Source organism: Lampris incognitus, chromosome 7 (genome assembly GCF_029633865.1).
Source record: "Lampris incognitus isolate fLamInc1 chromosome 7, fLamInc1.hap2, whole genome shotgun sequence".
NCBI classification, from domain to species: domain Eukaryota; kingdom Metazoa; phylum Chordata; class Actinopteri; order Lampriformes; family Lampridae; genus Lampris; species Lampris incognitus.
Window position 1 is genome coordinate 5,152,575 of NC_079217.1, and position 22,538 is coordinate 5,175,112.

At 44.0% G+C, this 22,538-nt stretch overlaps 1 pseudogene; it reads left to right on the top strand.

Annotated features, from left to right (window-relative positions):
- Positions 1-826: 826 nt before the first annotated feature.
- LOC130115850 (extracellular calcium-sensing receptor-like) lies at positions 827-21,303 on the top strand (annotated as a pseudogene).
- Positions 21,304-22,538: the final 1,235 nt, after the last annotated feature.

The following is a 22,538-nucleotide window of genomic DNA, read 5'->3' on the forward strand; positions in this document are numbered from 1 at the left end:
AGCCCACAAACTCAACTAAATTATACAAACATGGGTTGATGATTTAAAGTAACGCTCTGTCCAGACATGAGAAAATAAGGCAACATTAATTCTGCTCTCAATTTCTTTTGGGTTTTTTTCTCTTAAAAAAAATAACAGAAAAAAACCAATAAGTGCTGTTAGAGAACCAATCGATAAGCAGTATCGTTAAGAGCAGTAGTACTGTTAAAACCTTAATGATACCCAACCCTACACCAAACAGACTGACATGTCTTAGCAATGTGCAGTCACAAGGCCTGGCTGGGTCTGTGCTTAACCTTTGTCTTGAGTTAAGAATTTCTTACCGAGGAGTCGAACCTAAGCGCTGTAATGAAAGATGCTGCAACTTTCAGCAAATATTAAGGTCCTACTCATACTAGGCACGGTTGCCTTGTGCCGTGCCCAAAAGCATCATGGTCCCCACTCCCCCACTGGCCTGCGCTCACATTGCGCTTAACGTTCCAGGCCCGAGCACGCTTACGTTATCACGACGCAACTTTATGTGTTGAAGAAAAGTGCTCTGGCATAGCAACATGTAGGTCATGATTTTATTCACCTCGTGGCTAATTTGGAGTCATTGTGGGCGTGGTGACATACGACCCCCTCACGTGCCTTGCAATGCAACGCTTTTCAGTAAATCATGCCGCCATGTTTTTTAAATGGGACAGTCGCATAATTGATGTCATAGCGGTCGAGATCCGTGCTCAGGCACGGTTAATGATCACACTAGATGCTTGGCATGCCTAAGTCCAACTGAACCACGCCCGAGCCCACCTCTTCAAGCAGGCGGGGCAAAGTATACTGAACCATGCCGGAGCATGGTATGGACTATGGAGAGATCCCAGATAGCAAAATTGCTATATTGCTATATAATCCAATGAGTCAGGTAAATTCTTTACTCACTTTTCTTGACTCACTTGATTATTTTTCTCCTTATTTGTTGAGCACTTTCCCTACTGTTGAGTGTTTCTTTAAACAACGTTTTATATATATATAAATATATATAAATCAAGTGAGTATATATATATATATATTGCTGCTCAGATTGAACAGGACAGAACCCTTGGTACACCATGTGAAATCGTGAATAAAACAACAACATTTAGAATGGGAAAAATACCATACAAGTTAATATAAAATAATGTCAAATGTAATAAACAAGAGGTTTTGGACGGGAAGATGTCATGTTTGTATGATTTAGACAAGATACAATGGTGTACCGGGGCAGTGAGGCCACTCAGAGACTAAATGTTGAACTCAGTAAATCGTTCAGATCCCAACTGTTGAACTGGTTATAAACTGAAAATCAAGATTTTGCATCGTTCTTAAATGAGCATAATTGAAAATATGAGCTTTTTAATGCAAAAAAACCTAAAAAACTTTCACAACCATCCATCCATTATCCAAACTGCTTATCCTGCTCTCAGGGTCGCGGGGATGCTGGAGCCTATCCCAGCAGTCATTGGGCGGCAGGCGGGGAGGCATCCTGGACAGGCCGCCATCGTCAGAAAAAATTAGATATTTAGATTTAGTTGTTGTTTTGTGTTAGTAGATGTATGAAAAGACTGGCTAATTCATTTGGGAGTGTAAACAAGCTCCAATCCTGTGTTTTGTATTTTGGTAGCGAGGGAACCCTTTTATTTACATATGAATTAAAGATTGCACCTTTATTGTGTTCTGTTCTGAGAAATCAAATTCGAAGTCCAATCCCTTGGACAGACAATTTCACATGATCGATAAAACCGATTCTGATTTTTACTTAGAGACCGTGGCTGCCAATGAAGCGAGCCGGGTATCCCTACTTAGATCTTTGTCAGTGGTCGCACAGTCACCAGTGAATGATTTAGCAGCTGGACTTTTCGGGTTTTCTGGACAGGTGACGCAATGCCCTCGCAAAGCCCGGCTAGACACAGCTCTTCAAGTGAGGGGAAAAAAAAAATTCTTCATTCACTATTTCAGTGTGATGCTACCACCTAGTGTGCTTCACACTGTAGAGCATACACTCCACTTCAGCAGGTACCTGCCATCTGTGTGCCCCACATAAATGGTTATGGGCACCTTTAGGCTGCAGAGGCTCTCTGCAAAAAGTGTGCACATATACCTTAATTGTAAAATGCAGAATTGGTCGGTTGCTAAACTCGTGCAGTCGGTTCACAAATGAATGTGTGTGTGAAAGTTTTTGCACATCGCGCCAGTTTACTATAGAGAGAGCACGGCTGAAGGGGAGTAGACGGGCATTCGTCATTCTCAAACATCAAGTGACTGATGACGTGATTGCTAAAAAAACCCACAAAAAACAAAACAAAACATAATTTGGTTCACGTTTTGAAGTTGGTGTTGGACTTTTGAACGTTTCTTCCGGAAAATGTGGCTGATACACGTAGATTATTAAAATCCATTCCTAGAGGAGATCTATCTTTCTATCTATCTATCTATCTATCTATCTATCTATCTATCTATCTATCTATCTATCTATCTATCTATCTATCTATCTATCTATCTATCTATATATATATATATATCCTTTAAGTGAATGATGGCTCCTATCGAGCTGATTTCTTCTTTTTTCTTGTAAATTAATACAGGACAGTATAATTGGATGATCCTGTAACATATTTGTTAAATATGATCCAGTAATATCTCACTTTGGCGACAACATGAAGAGCCAAGCATGATGAGACTTGCATGTTGTGCCAGTCACCAATGTGCAAAACATAGATTAATGTAAATAAAACGTTCTTTACATGTGTAACAGTGTTTGATGTTTTTACACTATTATAAGAAAAACATGGATCATATTGGGACTCCAGCAGGAACAGTCCCCGAATGTTTTCTTAGAGTTCTCTTAAATCTGTCTAAATTTCTCTTAAATCTGTATTTACGAAAACTGCATAAGCAAAAGTCACTGGATTTACCAAGTGTTGTTGGTTGACCGCCCAAATGTGTTCTTACTGTACAAGACGTCATCTGACCTCGAATGCCACTTGTTCATCAGTTGAGTTCAGGTGTCAGTGAACCTTGAATTAAGTGCAAAACAAACAAAAAAAAGAGAGAGAAAGACAATTAAAAACAAGGGAAAAGCAAACTGGGAACCTCAGGAGCTGATTAGGTGCTACTTCTTGATCAACCAACCAACCAATCAACCAATCAATCAATCAATAAATCAATCAATCAATCAACCAACCAACCAATCAATCAATCAATCAATCAATCAATCACATTTTATTTAAACAGCCCATTTTTTTAATTCAAGTGCAATGCATTATGCAACATGAACAGAGTACAGGTTTGACCGTTAGTCTGGACCCTCCTCTGCTGGACACTGACGTACTGGTCAGCGAGAGGCTGTGCAGGTAGGTCATGGCCTGTCTGGAGAGGTCAAGTCCTGTCTGGAGAGGTCAAGGCCTGTCTGGGCCGGCCAATCGATGGTCAGGCAGGTTGCATGATTATTGATATGGCATCATTCATGATTACAAGATGCTTGTGCTGAGCTGTGGCATCAGCCTGGTGGGAAGCTGCGAGGACCCCAAGCTGAGAACATCGATGCATAGTATGGAAATGAAAACATTTTACAAAATTGTTGGTGCCACAAAAGTAAGGCAAATCTTTGGTAAAAAATATGAATCATCCTAAGGTCTTCGTGTACGATCATTTTGAAAGTTTGATAACTCGGTTTTGGGCAGCATGGTAGTGCAGTGGTGAGCACAGTCGCCTCACAGCAAGAAGGTTCTGGGTTCGAGCCCCGGGGTAGTCCAACCTTGGGGGTCGTCCCGGGTCGTCCTCTGTGTGGAGTTTGCATGTTCTCCCCGTGTCTGCGTGGGTTTCCTGCTGGGGCTCCGGTTTCCTCCCACAGTCCAAAGACATGTAGGTCAGGTGAATCAACCGTACTAAATTGTCCCTAGGTGTGTGTGTGTGTGTGTGTGTGTGTGTGTGTGTGTGTGTGTGTGTGTGTGTGTGTGTGTGTGTGTGTGTGTGTGTGTGTGTGTGTGTGTGTGTGTGTCAGCCCTGTGATGGCCTGTGGGTCCAGTGATGGCCTGGCGGCCTGAACAGGGTGTCTCCTCGCCTGCCGCCCAATGACTGCTGGGATAGGCTCCAGCGTCCCCTTGCACCCTGAGAGCAGGATAAGCGGTTTGGATGATGGATGGATGGATGGATGGATGGATGGATGTTAAAACTGTGTGTACTAAAGGCTTCAGGCCCATTGTGTTCAATGAACTGAAAGGAGTCAAAATATGACATAGTACATGTTAAAATGTGTCTCTTTTTTTAAGTAGTTCTCTACATGATCTGGCTAAAGGGGCTGCAATTAAAAAGGGAAAAACGAGTGAAAACACTCGAAAAAAATGTTATCATTGCAATTACATTATTGCTGCCATTGACTATCATGATGTCAGCAGTTGTTCATTCAGTTGTATTGAATGAATATTCTAATATGACTACGACTATTATTCAGATTGTCTGAACAGTGAGTTACACTCTCTCTGCCTTGGACTGACACACATTTCATAGTTTGCAAACCACTCAGTTATGCCCTACATGAATACCCCAGTGTAGGACAGTTGTAGTTAATTCTACACAGCGCACTCTACAGGTGTTAAAGTAGAATGTTACGGGTGTGCAGTGGATGATGGTCGGTGAAGCCTGGATATCAGCCACCGTTCTCCAGACCCCCGCCTCATGCCGTACTTGGGGGGGGTGGGGACTCTGGACATTGCCATCTGTCATGGAGAGATACCACGGCTCAGAGACTGTGTTAAAAATACATCCTGACAGTGAATCAAGCAGCCATGGAACCAGTATAGCAGGAGTTCCACCTTATAAGCCAATCCAGCGTAACACTGTTATATCCATCCATCCGTTATCCAAAACACTTATCCTGCTCTCGGGGATGCTGGAGCCTATCCCAGCAGTCATCAGGCAGCAGGCGAGGAGACACCCTGGACAGGCTGCCAAGCCATCACAGGGCTGACACATACACACACACCCCTACAGACATTTAGTTAGGCTGATTCACCTGACCTACATGTGTTTGGACTGTGGGAGGAAACCGGAGCCCCCAGAGGAAACCCACACAGACACGGGGAGAACATTTAAACTCCACACAGAGGATGACTCGGGGTGACCCACAAGGTTGGACTACCCCGTGGCTCGAACCCAGGACCTTCTTGCTGGGAGGCGACCATGCTAACCACTGCACCACCACATTATTTTATATATTTGCCGACATTATATTTCCATCTAATCTGTCTTCAAGCGAGGCAGTTCTGGGAGCACACATTTCAGTGTAGATTTCCAACCCCTCCCTCTGGACAGGAGGATCTAGGAAATGTGAAAAATGTTCTTTTTTGTGGATGTGTCTGACCCCAGGCCAGAATACAATGATGGTAAAGCTGTGTATGCCCTGGCATATGCCCTCCATGATATGCTGCAGTGTGTACCAGGTGGAGGGCCTTTCAGTGGGCTCAGCTGTGCCAATTTGCAGGGACTGGAGCCGTGGCAGGTGAGAAATCAAGTCCATCTGTTTTTGTGTTGAAATACATCTGATTGCCTTTGCCTTACAGCAAGATACCATTGTTCCCCATTCTGCCTTGTAATAGAGATTTATAATAATATTGACGAGTCAGAAAGAACAACTTTAATGTAATTATGTCTACGTATAAAGCCTTCAGATTGACATAAAATGTAAAGTTTTTATTAAAGTCAGTGTGAGTAGCCTGTTGAATATATGTAGCATTACAAGTGAACGGTTGGTGCTGTTGCAATCAGCAGGCTAATTTAGCACAAGGCATACTTATTGGATGCAAGCTGCCATTTATTCTTTCTCCCACCCTTCTTTTGCCTTCCACATTTCTCTGTTTTCTGTTCTCCTTTACCAGCTTGTGTATTACTTGGGAAGGATAAACTTCACCACAACATTTGGCGATGAAGTATCATTTGATGAGAACGGTGATGCCTTACCAATCTATGATATCATGAACTGGATCTGCCTCACTGACGGAAGCACCATAGTTCAAAATGTGGGTGTGTATAAGAAATCAGTGTTCACAGGTGATGAACTCACACTCAACGAAGAAAGAATCTTCTGGATACATCGAAGAAATAACACAAACTAGTTAAGATAAAAGTTGATTATTGCTATTTTTCCCGTAGCCACTCAGGTCAATGTACAGTGAGAGCTGCCCACCTGGAACCCATATGGGCAGAAGGAAGGCGGAACCTGTCTGCTGCTTTGACTGCATCATTCGCTCTTAAGGAGAGTTCAGCAATAAGACTGTTTCGCATATATTATTGCTGGTTGAATTATCTTTGGGGATTATCTAAAGATAATTTCTCAAAACAACTTCCTTTGTCAGATTCCACAGAGTGCACTAGTCGTCCAGAGGACTTTTGGTCCAGCCCCCAGCATGACCACTGTGTCCCAAAGACCACTGAGTTCCTGTCTGACCTCGAGTCTTTGGGAATCTCTTTGATGACTGTCTCAATAGGGACGTTTATTTCTGCCGTTGTCCTGGGAGCGTTCATCTACCATCGTGGGACTCCCATGGTGCGAGCTAACAACTCTGAACTGAGCTTCCTGCTCTTTTTGTCACTCAAACGTTGCTTCTTGTGTTCACTGCTGTTCCTTGGTCATCCCAGGATGTGGACATGCCAGCTGAGGCACACAGCATTTGGGATCAGCTTTGTGTTGTGTGTTTCATATATCCTGGTGAAGACCGTGGTGGCGCTGGCTGTGTTCAAGGCCTCCAAACCAGGAGGTGGATCCAGTCGTAAATGGCTTGGCACAATGCAGCAGACAGAGACAGTTGTAGCTTTGACTTCCATCTGCACAGCCTGGCTCATGTTTTCATCACCAACTCCTCATAAAGTCAAGTCAATTTCTTTTGTACAGCCCAGTATCACAAATTTGCCTCAGGAGGCTGTACTGGATCTGCAGGAGTAGCTGAAGAATTAATGTTGTTTATGATCTCAACAACCTTATTGCAGAAAAAGTCTAGAAACCCATGGGCCATGAATGGTGAGCAGCTTGTTAATAAGTTTAAATACAGTGTCAAAGAGAAATGTGGGGTTATGTTTATTAATATTGATTAAGCAAGAGAGATACGCTGCTTCTACTGAAGATAAAGCATGCTTGTATTTCAATAAAACACTCATGCCAAGATAGTTCAAAAACTTCCAATTTTGATATTTGCCATTTACGTTCCAGTCTCCTCCAGGCCAGCTTAAGAGCATGTGTCTTGTCGTTAAACCAGGGTGTAGGCCTCTTTAGTCACCTAGCTCTGGTAGTGAGAGGTGCAACTGAATCGAGGAGACTAGGGGGGCCCCATTTAAGTCACTAGTTAATTTTTCAACAGAGTCAGTCTCTACAGTGAAAGGAGCCAAGACTTCAGGCAGCTGCTGGCCAAATGCAGCTACAGCGGAGGGCCCAATGTGGCGAGTGGCAATGACATCTGTGCCGACATTAATTGGACTGGCCAATAATGCTTCAAATTTGATGCGAAAATGATCTGACACAGCAGATGTGGTTGGCATGACATTCAGATCAGAAACAGCTATCGCTTTAGATAAAACCAAAACAAGGGTGTCACCACTGCAATGAGTCGACTCCTGAACAAACTGAGTGAACCCAAAAGTATCAACTAGTGCCAGAAAGGCTTTACTTAGAGGATCAGCAGCCTCATTCAGATAAATATTGAAATCACTGACAATTAGAATCTCATCAGAATGAGTAACGAGACCTGAGACAAATTCTCCAAATTCTTCAAGAAATGTTGAGTAAGAGTCAGAGGGTCAATGGAGTATCACAACCTGGACTGAGCTGAGTCTATTCATGGCTGAGGGAGATGGACCCAGAACAAGAGCCTCAAAAGACTGGAATTTACATTCAAGTCTAGACTGAAAATAGACATGTATTAAGGCAACACCCCCACTTTACTTATTTGCCCAAGCTACATGGGCATAAATAAAGGGAAGGAAAACATTTGGTCGCAGCCATGTTTCACATAACCCAATCATATCAAAAGTATGTTGAGTAATCAGATCATTTATTATCAAGGCTTTGGTAGACAATCATCTGATATTTATTGAAACCAAATTTAAGCATCTTGTGGAAGTAATCGGTAGTAGGCAGAACTTTAGAGCTACCAATAGGTGAAATATTAATTGGAATTAGACACCTTATGTTATTAGTTGACAATTTTGATGACCAACGCTTTGGACAATATTTGGTCACACTTTTGATAACATTAAATGCTTGGTTCTGTAGATTATTAGGTACTTCGTTGCACATTTCACCACCACTGTGGTAGGAATGATTGTTAGATTACTATGATTCACACATTTAGGAGAGGTCAGCTTGGGAGCAATACAATAGGGTAGGGAGACGGTCTCCATGTTGTAGACCAAGCTGTGAATCTGATAATGTACACTATGAGAAATTCCCTGACTAAACATGTTAACTAAACTAGTTGACTCCACATCCGCACTAGATTTAAACCTAGCAGGCTCTCTTATCAGCTGCAACCTCTTGAATAAGTCCCTAATGTGAAATAAATGTAAACAGCTATCTATATTGCTAGACAAAAGAGCGGCGCCGTCCCCAGTAGGGTGAATGCTGTCCGCTTTCAGCAAGTAAGGGTTGCCCCAGAAAGAAGGCCAGTTATCAACAAAGTCAAATCCCTGCTCATTACAGTAATGAGCCAGCCAGCGGTTCATGGAGGTGAGCCTACTGTACATCTCATCATTACCCCTCACGGGTAAGGGACCAGAGACAATTTATCAATGCTGACCCATCTTTCTGGCAAACCCAAGCTGCCTGACTAGGCTGGCTTTTGTGATCTCTGATTGACCTCTGATGACTAGTAGTTCTCCTGATTTCCTGCGTTAAATGCACTTATTGTAAGTCGCTTTGGATAAAAGCGTCAGCTAAATGACTGTAATGTAATGTAATGATTGCTTCATCCTAGCAGTATTGGTGCCGACATCAAAGTCAAAGTATCTTTATTTTGCCTTGCAAGGAAATTAGTTTGCAGCCAGTATAAAAACTCTCACACAAAGACAAAACCTACAAACACCAAGGTGGAATTGACAACAGCACATAGTGGGCAAGGAGAACCAAAGTAATTCAAATGTCAAATTGTCAATCCATCCATCCATCCATTATCTGAACCACTTCTCCTGCTCTCAGGGTTGTGGGGATGCTGGAGCCTATTCCAGCAGTCATTGGGTGGCAGGCGGGGAGACACCCTGGACAGGCCGCCAGGCCATAAAATATACAGACCAAGGAAACAAGCGAACTGCAGACAACAGATGCATACTATCTACCATTTAACAATTGGATGACAATGGGGACAAAGGAAGCCCTGTATCTCTTAGTCCTAATACAGGGCATCCTCAACCGACGACCTGAGGGTAACAGCTCAAACTCTGGCACTCCAGAAGGGAAGCAGCCTTTCTGAACACCCTCCTAGGTCAGTAAGCTGGGCTTGGCTTCTCCCTGAAGTCTTACCAGCCCATTTGATGAGTTTATCAAGCCGTTTTTTATTGGCCAGAGTCAAGTTACCAAACCAAGCAACAATATAGTACATTAAAAGTGTTTCAATAAAACTTCTATAAAAGAGAGTCATCATCTGGGAGGAGACATTAAATGTACACATTTTCCTCAGGGGAAAAAAGTCTTTGTTGGACCTTCTCTGATGTGGAAGCAACATGAGTTTCAAAGCATATTTTTTTGTCAAGAACAACCCCCAGATATTTGTAGTTGTTCACAAGCTCAATGTCAGCACCTTTAATGCTGGTTGGTACAGGACTAGGAGGAGTCTTTCTAAAACTGATTATCGTATCTTTAGTTTTAGACACATTTAAGTGGAGAAAGGACTCATCACACCAAGGTACAAAATAATTGACCACAGGTCCATGTTGTTCCTCCTCCCCTTCAAGAAGGCTTACAATCACTGAATCATCCGCAAATTTTGAATGTGTTTATTGGTATGGTTGCTGCAACTGCCATTGGTGTACAAGATGTAGAGTAACGGGGAGAGGCAACAGCCCTGAGGGGAACCGGTTGAAGAGTACAGCTGTTTGGAAAAACAGCCATTAACCCTCACACACTGGGACCTATCAGTCAAGAAGTCCAGTATCCAGCCAACTAGATTAAGATCCAGTTTGAAGAGATGACTTAGCTTTTCTGCTAACAGATGTGGCTGGATTGTGTTAAAGGCTGAGGAGAAATCTATAAACAACAGCCTGGCATGAGCATTTGTCCCCTCAAGATGGCGGAAAATGTAAAAGCGTTATCATGGCATCTTGTACACCCCTATCGGGCCTGTATGCAAATTGCAGTGGATCAAGGGATTTCTCCACCTGCGACAAAACCTCATTTTTAATGAGCTTCTCAGATATCTTCATGATTAGAGAAGTCAACGCTACTGGTCCATAGTCATTTAATGTCACAGGGGTTTTAGTCTTGGCAACTGGTACAATTGTGGAATGTTTCCAAAATTTAGGGACCATCTGTTGCTGAAGGGATAGTGTGAAATATTCCACACAACTGTTCAGCACAGGTTTTAAGAACCTGGCCACAGATATTATCAGATCCAGGGCTTTTACTAGACTTGGTGACTTTGAAGTGATTTTCCAACCGTTTGATATCAACAGTCCAAGCTGGGGGAGCTCTAGTGCTGTTGTTTAATGCATTCAGTTTGTCTGTGAAGTCATGATTATCAAATCTTAAGTATTTATTTTTTGGTGCGTTTGCTTAAAACAAAAAGTTGACATTATTTATTTGAGGGAGGATATGTTCCAGTCCATTAGTTAATTATTTGGACTTAGGTAGCATACTACTACTAGACCCTGGAATAAATTTCCTGTTACAGTACAATTTAAATCTGGTCTCCTCTTGATTTATTTCTATTTAAAGAGGGACAAATAGATACTTGGTTACATACTGAATAAGGAAAAAATTGTAAGTTATCTGAAGTAAAAGTGTAAAAAGACATGAATAACAATGTTGCTGAAAGTGGTGGTGCTGTGTGCCTGGGTTACCCGATTCTCCCGCCGTGATGCCAACACATTAAGATTATCCTCTATGTCAGAGGCCCTGGCCTCGGGTAAACTGTGAACCGAGGCTGGCGAAGCTCATCTAATATTGTGGGTAATGGAGTCTCCTATCACTAGCGTGCGTTGCTTTAATCTGTCGACAGGAGCGGGGGGAGGCATGCTGGCCAGTAGGACTACCAACAGGGCTGGTGAGCGGCGAAAACCGGTTTGCAGTCGGGAGAGGTGACTGCAGGCCAGGCCACACGACCGGTGGCTTGCTCTTGTGAGCCAGTGCCCGTCACATCTGACGTAATCCTAGCCGAAAGAAGCTGCTCCAACTCATGGACATGTCTCTCTAGCGGAGACAGCCACCTGTAACTGCGTAACAGTCACCACACACCATCGTTTTAACGAGGCTGCTTTGACTGCAAATGCAGTAGAGCTAACTGCTAAGCTAGGCAAAGCTCAAAGCTAGTAACAAACTTGAGAAAGAAAATGACATAATCTAGCGATAAGTGAACTAAACACAGAAACTAGCTAAATCAGTAGAACAAATGAAGAGGTCAGGGCAGAATGTAGAGAAGAGATAGTAAGAGAATAAACAGCCGTTATCGATCTCAGGCGGCAGCCGGAAACAGCTGGCAGTGACGCAGTGTGAAAAACACAAAAATCATAATGACAAGACAGTCTATGAGTGTGGTGGGGTCTACAACAGGGTTTTACAGTGCTATTAGGCTATATCGGCCTACTGGCCGTCCTCAGCCTTCTTCAAAGGAAACTTCTAGACAACCCCAATGAAGTTCATCACATTCAGCATGCTGATCTTCTGTGCTGTGTGGGTGGCCTTCGTTCCTGCTTATTTTAATTCTCCAGGCAAATATGCAGATGCAGTTGAGGTGTTTGCCATCCTGGCCTCAAGTTTTGGCTTTTTGGTGACATTGTTTGGGCCAACGCATTATATTATTCTGCTGAGACCTTAGAGAAACACCAAGAAGGCTATCACGGGACGAGGTACCAACCAGACATCTATAGGTGCAGTATTTAAATATATTACTATTGCAATGTCTTGATGCATACTCAGTGCATCAAGACATTCTCCCACCAAACTTTGTGTTCGGATGAACTGGTTCGACTTTCTGGGATACCATATAATTTTCACTATTACACTTTCATAAATGGATTAGCACAAAAGGAGAATGATAGATATTAAGAAAATTAGAGAACATCAGCAATTTTTTGCAGACCTGCAGACTGATTACGACTGAGTCCTGGTGGTATGCGGGTTTGTGAGTCCTGGTGGTAGGTGGGTTTGTGAGTCCTGGTGGTATGTGGGTTTGTGAGTCCTGGTGGTAGGTGGGTTTGTGAGTCCTGGAGGTATGTGGGTTTGTAACTCCGTTCACAGCCTTAAAGCAGCGTTTCATCATGGTTTCATTTTGCCTGCGCAGTCATGGGCAGCCGGTGGAGGGATTGTAGGTGTAAGATGACGTCAGAACATCTGAGGTGGATGAAGACAGTAGGCAACAGCATTCATGATGAGATTCATATTCTTTTGATGCACTGTAGGCCCTGACTTCAAAACAGCTGCAGGGGTATGTTTTATTGAACCATATCACTTGGGAAAGACGTTCAATTACAAACAGTACAGTGTCATACGGGGGAAGAGGCGTACTGCACACCTCATAGAAGAGAAAATGAATGAACGGAATTTCTAATTAACAGTGTATAATTTCATTTTGTTTTTCTTCAGAGGGCAACAGGTTGTGGCGATGCGGAAATGTCGTTAATCATTCATTTTATAAGTGGAAACAACCGTGTGCGGGCACCTTTCGTCACAAAAAAAGAGTCATTTCCATCCTCATTTAATCAGGTTAGAAAGCAGTTGAAAACCTGGATATTTGGCTGAGGGATTTTTTTGAGTAGAATCTGGGGTTAAAAACAAAACTTTTCATAAGCGTTTCACATTTGTTTCCACAGAACAGGATTCTCCAGTCATTCCACTTCGTCTGAGTAAATGTTATCATTAGATATTATTCAGAACCATGATAACGAGCCCATAGAGGGCACCAGTGTACCAAAATAATAATAATTTAAAAATTGAGTTGTATTATCATAAATAAAAATGGTCATGAAACAATTGTTTGACTTATTCTTCCCTAGTTTTCCCTTAATGATTTTGTTGCCTTTAGCATCTTTAGATTATTATTATTATCATTATTATCTTAAAGACAAATGAAGAAAGGAACACTGAAATTGAGACAGGAATGGAATTAACAAAATGCAAATCAGTATCACTATTCATATCATGGCTCTTTTTTTTTTTTTTTTTATCATGTCAATATGGATGGCGGGTCAAGAGTTTTTGAATGGTTGAGGGATTGAAGATGAGGGTGTCTGCTCCTGTTAGAAAAACTTGCACAGGTCACCAAGTACAAAGATTGCCAGTACTCTTCTTTAGAGAATTCACACACAAGATACTAGCCTTCCTACTACTATTACTACTACTACTACTACTACTACTACTACTACTACTACTTTCGGCTGCTCCCATTAGGGGGCGCCACAGCGGATCATCTGTTTCCATCTCTTCCTGTCCTCTGCATCTTCCTCTGTCACACCAGCCACCTGCATGTCCTCCCTCACCTCATCCACAAACCTCCTCTTTAGCCTGGCAGCTCCATATTCAGCATCCTTCTCCCAGTATACCCAGCATCTCTCCTCCACACATGTCCAAACCATCTCAATCTTGCCTCTCTTGCTTTGTCTCCAAACCGTCCAACCTGAGCTGTCCCTCTAATATACTCGTTCCTAATCCTGTCCTTCTTCATCACTCCCAGTGAAAATCTTATCATCTTCACCTCTGCCACCTCCAGCTCCGCCTCCTGTCTTGTCATCAGTGCCACTGTCTCCAAACCATATAACATAGCTGGTCTCACTACCATCTTGTAAACCTTCCCTTTAACTCTTGCTGGTACCCTTCTGTCACACATCACTCCTGACACTCTTCTCCACCCATGCCACCCTGCCTGCACTCTCTTCTCCACCTCTCTCCCGCACTCCCCGTTACTTTGGACAGTTGACCCCAAGTATTTAAAGACACCCAGAGTGTCTTTCCATGGATATTACTTTATAAATATGACTAGAGGGGACATCTGCTCACTTTTATTTGAGAAACTCTAATTTAATGAATGTGCTGAACGTTCATGAGATCTTCATCACAGTTTGAATAGATATGTATAACATCACACACATCACATGCAGCACTGTACTGTGCAATTTCTTTGGTAAACCTACACGGTTTGATCAATTTTCACATACAAATGTCAAATAAAAAACATCACAAGTTGCTTCATTTCGCTACTATTCCCTAGACTTAAGGGGAAACACTTTTCAGGATTATCTCTATATATATGTTGTGGGGGTAAGACGCCATTAACAGCCATGATACTGATAATCAATGTGTTTCTTTGAAATGCTGCTAAAACTGTATGAAAAGTGTCTGCTAGTGACGTCAACGGCGGACAGTCAGTGAATGTGAAAACTTACTTCCTGGCGTCCAGGTGGCGTAGCGGTCTATTCCGTTGCCTACCAACACGGGATTGACAGGTTGAATCCTCGTGTTACGTTCGGCTTGGTCAGGCATCCTGCAGACACAATTGGCCGTGTCTGTGGGTGGGAAGCTGGATGTGAGTATCTGTCCTGGTCGCTGCACTAGCGCCCCCTCTGGTCGGTCAGGGTGCCCCCCCGGATCAGCAGAGAAGGGGTGAAGAGGCAACCAGGACGGCTCAAAAAGAGCGGGGTAATGGGCCAGGTACAACTGGGGAGAAAAGAGGGGAAAATAGAAAAAAAAACTTACTTCCTGGTTTGCCAATATATAAGAAAATCGGAATAACAACGCGGCATTATGTGTGGACCCCCATAACCAGCTATGAGGTCACTGAGGTCTGGACCACGGTACATTTTTCCCTCTCAGGTTGACGTTTTGCGTTATTTGCATTATTTGCAGTGTGTGAATGAACATGATTTTATTTTGTGAATGAACGTGTTTGACATCATTATAAATCCCCCTGCCGACGCCTCTATTAGGCTAATGCTGGAGCATAGCCTAGGCCGAACAGTCAACAAGTCTGAGCGATATTCTATGTACGCCCTATGGTCAAATCCATCCACCGAATAAGACTTATTTCAGCCAATTAGGACGTTTTCCTTGGTGATAAGCGACCATGTTCCTGTCACAGAGGGACGGGAACAATGAGAGACTACCAGCAGTGAGTAACATTTTAGTGTCTACTAACTAGTGTCCTCTTCTTTTAAAACCAAAACATGGTCACCTTAGGTAAATATTAACATTACATATTCAACATGTTCACATATCTGTTTAACTGGTCTGTACGGCTTCATAGAAACCGCCGCCACTAACTAACCCTATATTTTTATTCTTATTTTTCATATGTCCACTTGGTCGGACTGTAATTGTTTACTTGGTTGTTAAGGTGACGCAATTACATGCATGTCCTTGTTGGGGTTGGATGTGGGGTGGGGAAAGGGAAAGGGAAAGATTTGTACTTTTTGCTCATTTCAGCACTCTATCTTTCCTCTACTGGTCTACCACTACTACTGCTTTCGACTGCTCCCGTTACAGGTTGTGACAGCAAATCATCTATTTCCATCTCTTCCTGTCCTCTGCATCTGCCTCTGTCACACCAGCCACCTGCATGTCCTCCCTCACCACATCCATAAACCTCCTCTTTAGCCTTCCTCTTCTCCTCTTCCCTGGCAGCTCCATATTCAGCATCCTTCTCCCAATATACCCAGCATCTCTCCTCCACACATGTCCAAGCCATCTCAATCTTGTCTCTCTTGCTTTGTCTCCACACCATCCAACCTGAGCGGTCCCTCTGATATGCTCGTTCCTAATCCTGTCCTTCTTCATCACTCCCAGTGAAAATCTTATCATCTTCAACTCTGCCACCTCCAGCTCCACCTCCTGTCTTTTAATCAGTGCCACTGTCTCCAAACCATACAACATAGCTGGTCTCACTACCATCTTGTAAACCTTCCTTTTAACTCTTGCTGGTACCCTTCTGTCACACATCACTCCTGACACTCTTCTCCACCCATGCCACCCTGCCTGCACTCTCTTCTCCACCTCTCTTCTGCACTCCCCGTTACTTTGGACAGTTGACCCCAAGTATTTAAAGACACCCAGAGTGTCTTTCCATGGATATCACTTTGTAAATATGACTAGAGGGGACCTCTGCTCACTTTTATTTGAGAAAATCTAATTTAATGAATGTGCTGAACGTTCATGAGATCTTCATCAGAATTTGAATAGATATGAATAACATCACACACATCACATGCAGTACTGTACTGTGCAATTTCTTTGGTAAACCTACACAGTTTGATCAATTTTCACATACAAATGTCAAATAAAAAACATCACAAGTTGCCTCATTTCGCTACTATTCCCTAGACTTAAGGGGAAACACTTTTCAGGATTATCTCTATATATATGTTGTGGGGGTAAGACGCCATTAACAGCCATGATACTGATAATCACTGTGTTTCTTTGAAATGCTGCTAAAACTGTATGAAAAGTGTCTGCTAGTGACGTCAACGGCGGACAATCAGTGAATGTGAAAACTTACTTCCTGGCGTCCAGGTGGCGTAGCGGTCTATTCCGTTGCCTACCAACACAGGATTGACGGGTTGAATCCTCGTGTTACGTTCGGCTTGGTCAGGCATCCCTGCAGACACAATTGGCCGTGTCTGTGAGTGGGAAGCTGGATGTGAGTATCTGTCCTGGTCGCTGCACTAGCGCCTCCTCTGGTCAGTCAGGGCGCCCCCCCGGATCAGCAGAGAAGGGGTGAAGAGGCAACCGGGACGGCTCAAAAAGAGCGGGGTAATGGGCCAGGTACAACTGGGGAGAAAAGAGGGGAAAATAGAAAAAAAAACTTACTTCCTGGTTTGCCAGTATATAAGAAAATCGGAATAACAACGCGGCATTATGTGTGGACCCCCATAACCAGCTATGAGGTCACTGAGGTCTGGACCTCGGTACATTTTTCCCTCTCAGGTTGACGTTTTGCGTTATTTGCATTATTTGCAGTGTGTGAATGAACATGATTTTATTTTGTGAATGAACGTGTTTGACATCATTATAAATCCCCCTGCCGACGCCTCTATTAGGCTAATGCTGGAGCATAGCCTAGGCCGAACAGTCAACAAGTCTGAGCGATATTCTATGTACGCCCTATGGTCAAATCCATCCACCGAATAAGACTTATTTCAGCCAATTAGGACGTTTTCCTTGGTGATAAGCGACCATGTTCCTGTCACAGAGGGACGGGAACAATGAGAGACTACCAGCAGTGAGTAACATTTTAGTGTCTACTAACTAGTGTCCTCTTTTTTTAAAACCAAAACATGGTCACCTTAGGTAAATATTAACATTACATATTCAGCATGTTCACATATCTGTTTAACTGGTCTGTACGGCTTCATAGAAACCGCCGCCACTAACTAACCCTATATTTTTATTCTTATTTTTCATATGTCCACTTGGTAGGACTGTAATTGTTTACTTGGTTGTTAAGGTGACGCAATTACATGCATGTCCTTGTTGGGGTTGGAGGTGGGGTGGGGAAAGGGAAAGGGAAAGATTTGTACTTTTTGCTCATTTCAGCACTCTATCTTTCCTCTACTGGTCTACCACTACTACTGCTTTCGACTGCTCCCGTTACAGGTTGTGACAGCAAATCATCTATTTCCATCTCTTCCTGTCCTCTGCATCTGCCTCTGTCACACCAGCCACCTGCATGTCCGCCCTCACCACATCCATAAACCTCCTCTTTAGCCTTCCTCTTCTCCTCTTCCCTGGCAGCTCCATATTCAGCATCCTTCTCCCAATATACCCAGCATCTCTCCTCCACACATGTCCAAGCCATCTCAATCTTGTCTCTCTTGCTTTGTCTCCACACCATCCAACCTGAGCTGTCCCTCTGATATACTCGTTCCTAATCCTGTCCTTCTTCATCACTCCCAGTGAAAATCTTATCATCTTCATCTCTGCCACCTCCAGCTCCACCTCCTGTCTTTTAATCAGTGCCACTGTTTCCAAACCAAACAACATAGCTGGTCTCACTACCATCTTGTAAACCTTCCTTTTAACTCTTGCTGGTACCCTTCTGTCACACATCACTCCTGACACTCTTCTCCACCCATGCCACCCTGCCTGCACTCTCTTCTCCACCTCTCTCCTGCACTCCCCGTTACTTTGGACAGTTGACCCCAAGTATTTAAAGACACCCAGAGTGTCTTTCCATGGATATCACTTTGTAAATATGACTAGAGGGGACCTCTGCTCACTTTTATTTGAGAAAATCTAATTTAATGAATGTGCTGAACGTTCATGAGATCTTCATCAGAGTTTGAATAGATATGAATAACATCACACACATCACATGCAGTACTGTACTGTGCAATTTCTTTGGTAAACCTACACAGTTTGATCAATTTTCACATACAAATGTCAAATAAAAAACATCACAAGTTGCTTCATTTCGCTACTATTCCCTAGACTTAAGGGGAAACACTTTTCAGGATTATCTCTATATATATGTTGTGGGGGTAAGACGCCATTAACAGCCATGATACTGATAATCACTGTGTTTCTTTGAAATGCTGCTAAAACTGTATGAAAAGTGTCTGCTAGTGACGTCAACGGCGGACAATCAGTGAATGTGAAAACTTACTTCCTGGCGTCCAGGTGGCGTAGCGGTCTATTCCGTTGCCTACCAACACAGGATTGACGGGTTGAATCCTCGTGTTACGTTCGGCTTGGTCAGGCATCCCTGCAGACACAATTGGCCGTGTCTGTGAGTGGGAAGCTGGATGTGAGTATCTGTCCTGGTCGCTGCACTAGCGCCTCCTCTGGTCGGTCAGGGTGCCCCCCCGGATCAGCAGAGAAGGGGTGAAGAGGCAACCGGGACGGCTCAAAAAGAGCGGGGTAATGGGCCAGGTACAACTGGGGAGAAAAGAGGGGAAAAGAGAAAAAAAACTTACTTCCTGGTTTGCCAGTATATAAGAAAATCGGAATAACAACGCGGCATTATGTGTGGACCCCCATAACCAGCTATGAGGTCACTGAGGTCTGGACCTCGGTACATTTTTCCCTCTCAGGTTGACGTTTTGCGTTATTTGCAGTGTGTGAATGAACATGATTTTATTTTGTGAATGAACGTGTTTGACATCATTATAAATCCCCCTGCCGACGCCTCTATTAGGCTAATGCTAGAGCATAGCCTAGGCCGAACAGTCAACAAGTCTGAGCGATATTCTATGTACGCCCTATGGTCAAATCGATCCACCAAATAAGACTTATTTCAGCCAATTAGGACGTTTTCCTTGGTGATGAGCGACCATGTTCCTGTCACAGAGGGACGGGAACAATGAGAGACTACCAGCAGTGAGTAACATTTTAGTGTCTACTAACTAGTGTCCTCTTCTTTTAAAACCAAAACATGGTCACCTTAGGTAAATATTAACATTACATATTCAGCATGTTCACATATCTGTTTAACTGGTCTGTACGGCTTCATAGAAACCGCCGCCACTAACTAACCCTATATTTTTATTCTTATTTTTCATATGTCCACTTGGTAGGACCGTAATTGTTTACTTGGTTGTTAAGGTGACGCAATTACATGCATGTCCTTGTTGGGGTTGGAGGTGGGGTAGGGAAAGGGAAAGGGAGAGATTTGTACTTTTTGCTCATTTCAGCACTCTATCTTTCCTCTACTGGTCTACCACTACTGCTGCTTTCGACTGCTCCCGTTACAGGTTGCGACAGCAAATCATCTATTTCCATCTCTTCCTGTCCTCTGCATCTGCCTCTGTCACACCAGCCACCTGCATGTCCTCCCTCACCACATCCACAAACCTCCTCTTTAGCCTTCATCTTTCCCTCTTTCCTGGCAGCTCCATATTCAGCATCCTTCTCCCAATATACCCAGCATCTCTCCTCCACACATGTCCAAGCCATCTCAATCTTGTCTCTCTTGCTTTGTCTCCACACCATCCAACCTGAGCTGTCCCTCTAATACACTCGTTCCTAAGTAGGGTTGGGCAAACCGGTTCCAAAATTCCCATTCCAAAGGAATCGTTAAGAAATTCACATTTCAATTCTGCCTATCGGTTCCTAAATAGAAACCTAGTCCTAAAGGGGACTCACCTCCTCAGACTTCACCTGTGATTTATGTGATTTATGATGTTTGTTTTCTCCCCCTTTTGTATCTGTATAAGTCGGAGAGTACCGCCGGCGTCGTGTGTGGCTGCCACTTCTCCCTCTCGTAGCCCCCCTTCCCATCCACCCCTGTACGTCTGTGTCACGTTTATCTGTTGTCTTCGGCCACACGATACTTGACGCAACCTCGCATTTCAACACTTTACCGAGTGAACTCTCTTTCTACAACATTCCCGGGTGTGACATCACTCCTCACGGGGACCCACAGGTGTCAAATCCAAACGCAATACATGACACCCCTACAGACATCTTACAAACCTGTGTCTGATAATTGAATTCTGTAATTAGTACTTTGCATCCAGACAGGTTACAAACCTGTGTCTGACAATAAAACTAAAAAGTCCTCAATCCTCACGTCACCCGTGTCCTTACTTTACATTCAAGTCAAATCAAATCGTAGTCAGACAGTCTCTTGAGGCACTCGTTTGGCCCGCTGAGGCCTGCCTGCACTAGACATGTCTGCCACGCTGGTGCCAGTGGGTGTTGGCGGGGTCACTGTGTCCTTATCAAATTCCACTGTGATGTCCTCAACCCGCTGTGTGTTGTCCCGCTCATGGGTTGTCTCCTCCAGTCCAGTTGTTCTGTACCTTTTCATGAAAGTACTGTTCCTTGCGTACCGCGCTCCCACTGGGGATTCTACCATCACACGACCCCCTGTTGTACTCACAACTTTGTGTGGTGCAGCGTCAAAGGGACAAGACAAAGTGGATAAGTTTACCACTCCCTTTAGAGCAAATAGGTCCACAGAAGACGCTATAGCCACATCTCTCTACACCACCCTGACCCACCTAGAGCAGCAGGGGAGCTACGCCAGGCTGCTCCTTGTGGACTTCAGCTCTGCATTCAACACCATCCTCCCCCACAGACTGGTGACCGAACTGACAGAACTGGGCCTTGCTTATTCCATCTGCCTCTGGATTAAGGACTTCCTGTCTGGGCGCCCATAGAGGGTCGGAGTAGGCCCCCCCCACATCTCCTCAGCCCTCAGCCTCAGCACCGGCTCCCCACAGGACTGTGTGCTGAGCCCCCTGTACACACACGACTGCACCCCCCCCTCACTCCAGCAACACCATTGTCAAGTTTGCAGACAACACTACGGTGGTGGGGCTCATCTCTGGGAGGGATGAGTCTGCATACCGGGACAAGGTGGAGCGGCTGTCTGTGTGGTGCAGGGAAAATAACCTGATCCTCAACACCTCCGAGACAAAGGAGCTGATTATAGACTACAGGAGGAACAAAACGGACAGTCATCCCCTGCTCATCGGTAGGGACTGTGTGGGGAGTGTCTCGGACTTCCAGTTTCTGGGCATACACAAAGAGGAGGGCCTGACCTGGAGCGTTAACACCACAGCACTGGTTAAGAAGGCACAGCAGACACTCTACTTCCTGAGGATCCTCAGAAAGAACCATCTTACCACCTCACTGCTTGTGTCCTTCTACCGCTGCTCCATAGAGAGCATACTGACCTACTGCATCGGTGTCTGGTTTGCCAGCTGCACAGTAGCCGAGAGGAAAGCGCTCCAGAGGGTCATCACCATCGCCCAGAAGAGTATTGGATGCCCACTCCCCTCCCTGGAAGACCTATACAGTTCCCGCTGCCTCAAAAAAGCCCATGGCATCCTGAAGGACCCATCCCACCCAGGACACCGTCTGTTTGAACTGCTGCCCTGGGCAGATGTTACAGGACAATAAGAGCTTGGACAAACAGACTTAAGAACAGCTCCTATCCCCGAGCCATAACCACACTAAATGCTGCAAAGTCTTGATTCCTGACTTTTTGTGCAATATGTTGGTGTCCAGTAGAATGTAGAAATGAATGTGTGTGTTTTATGTTTTTAATTCTTTTTATACTGATCTTTGCACTGATAAGAACGGCACGTTGTACTTGTACAATGACAAATAAAGTTCTATTCTATATTATTCTAGTTTCACCCCGTTTATTGTAAAGCGACTTTGAGTGTTAGAAAAGCGCTATATAAGTTTAATTTATTATTATTAAATACATTTCACTCGCGCAAAGTTAGTTTCAGTTTCCGTGGTGGCGGCATGCAGCTTCCATAGTTTCTGCCTCCACAAGTTAAATGTGCGCCATCGTGGACCAGAGCAGGCGGTGGTCGAGAGTGTGGCTTCATGTTGCCTTGAAAAATGAAGGGTTGGCACAGCGCAACGCCTGTGGCAAAAT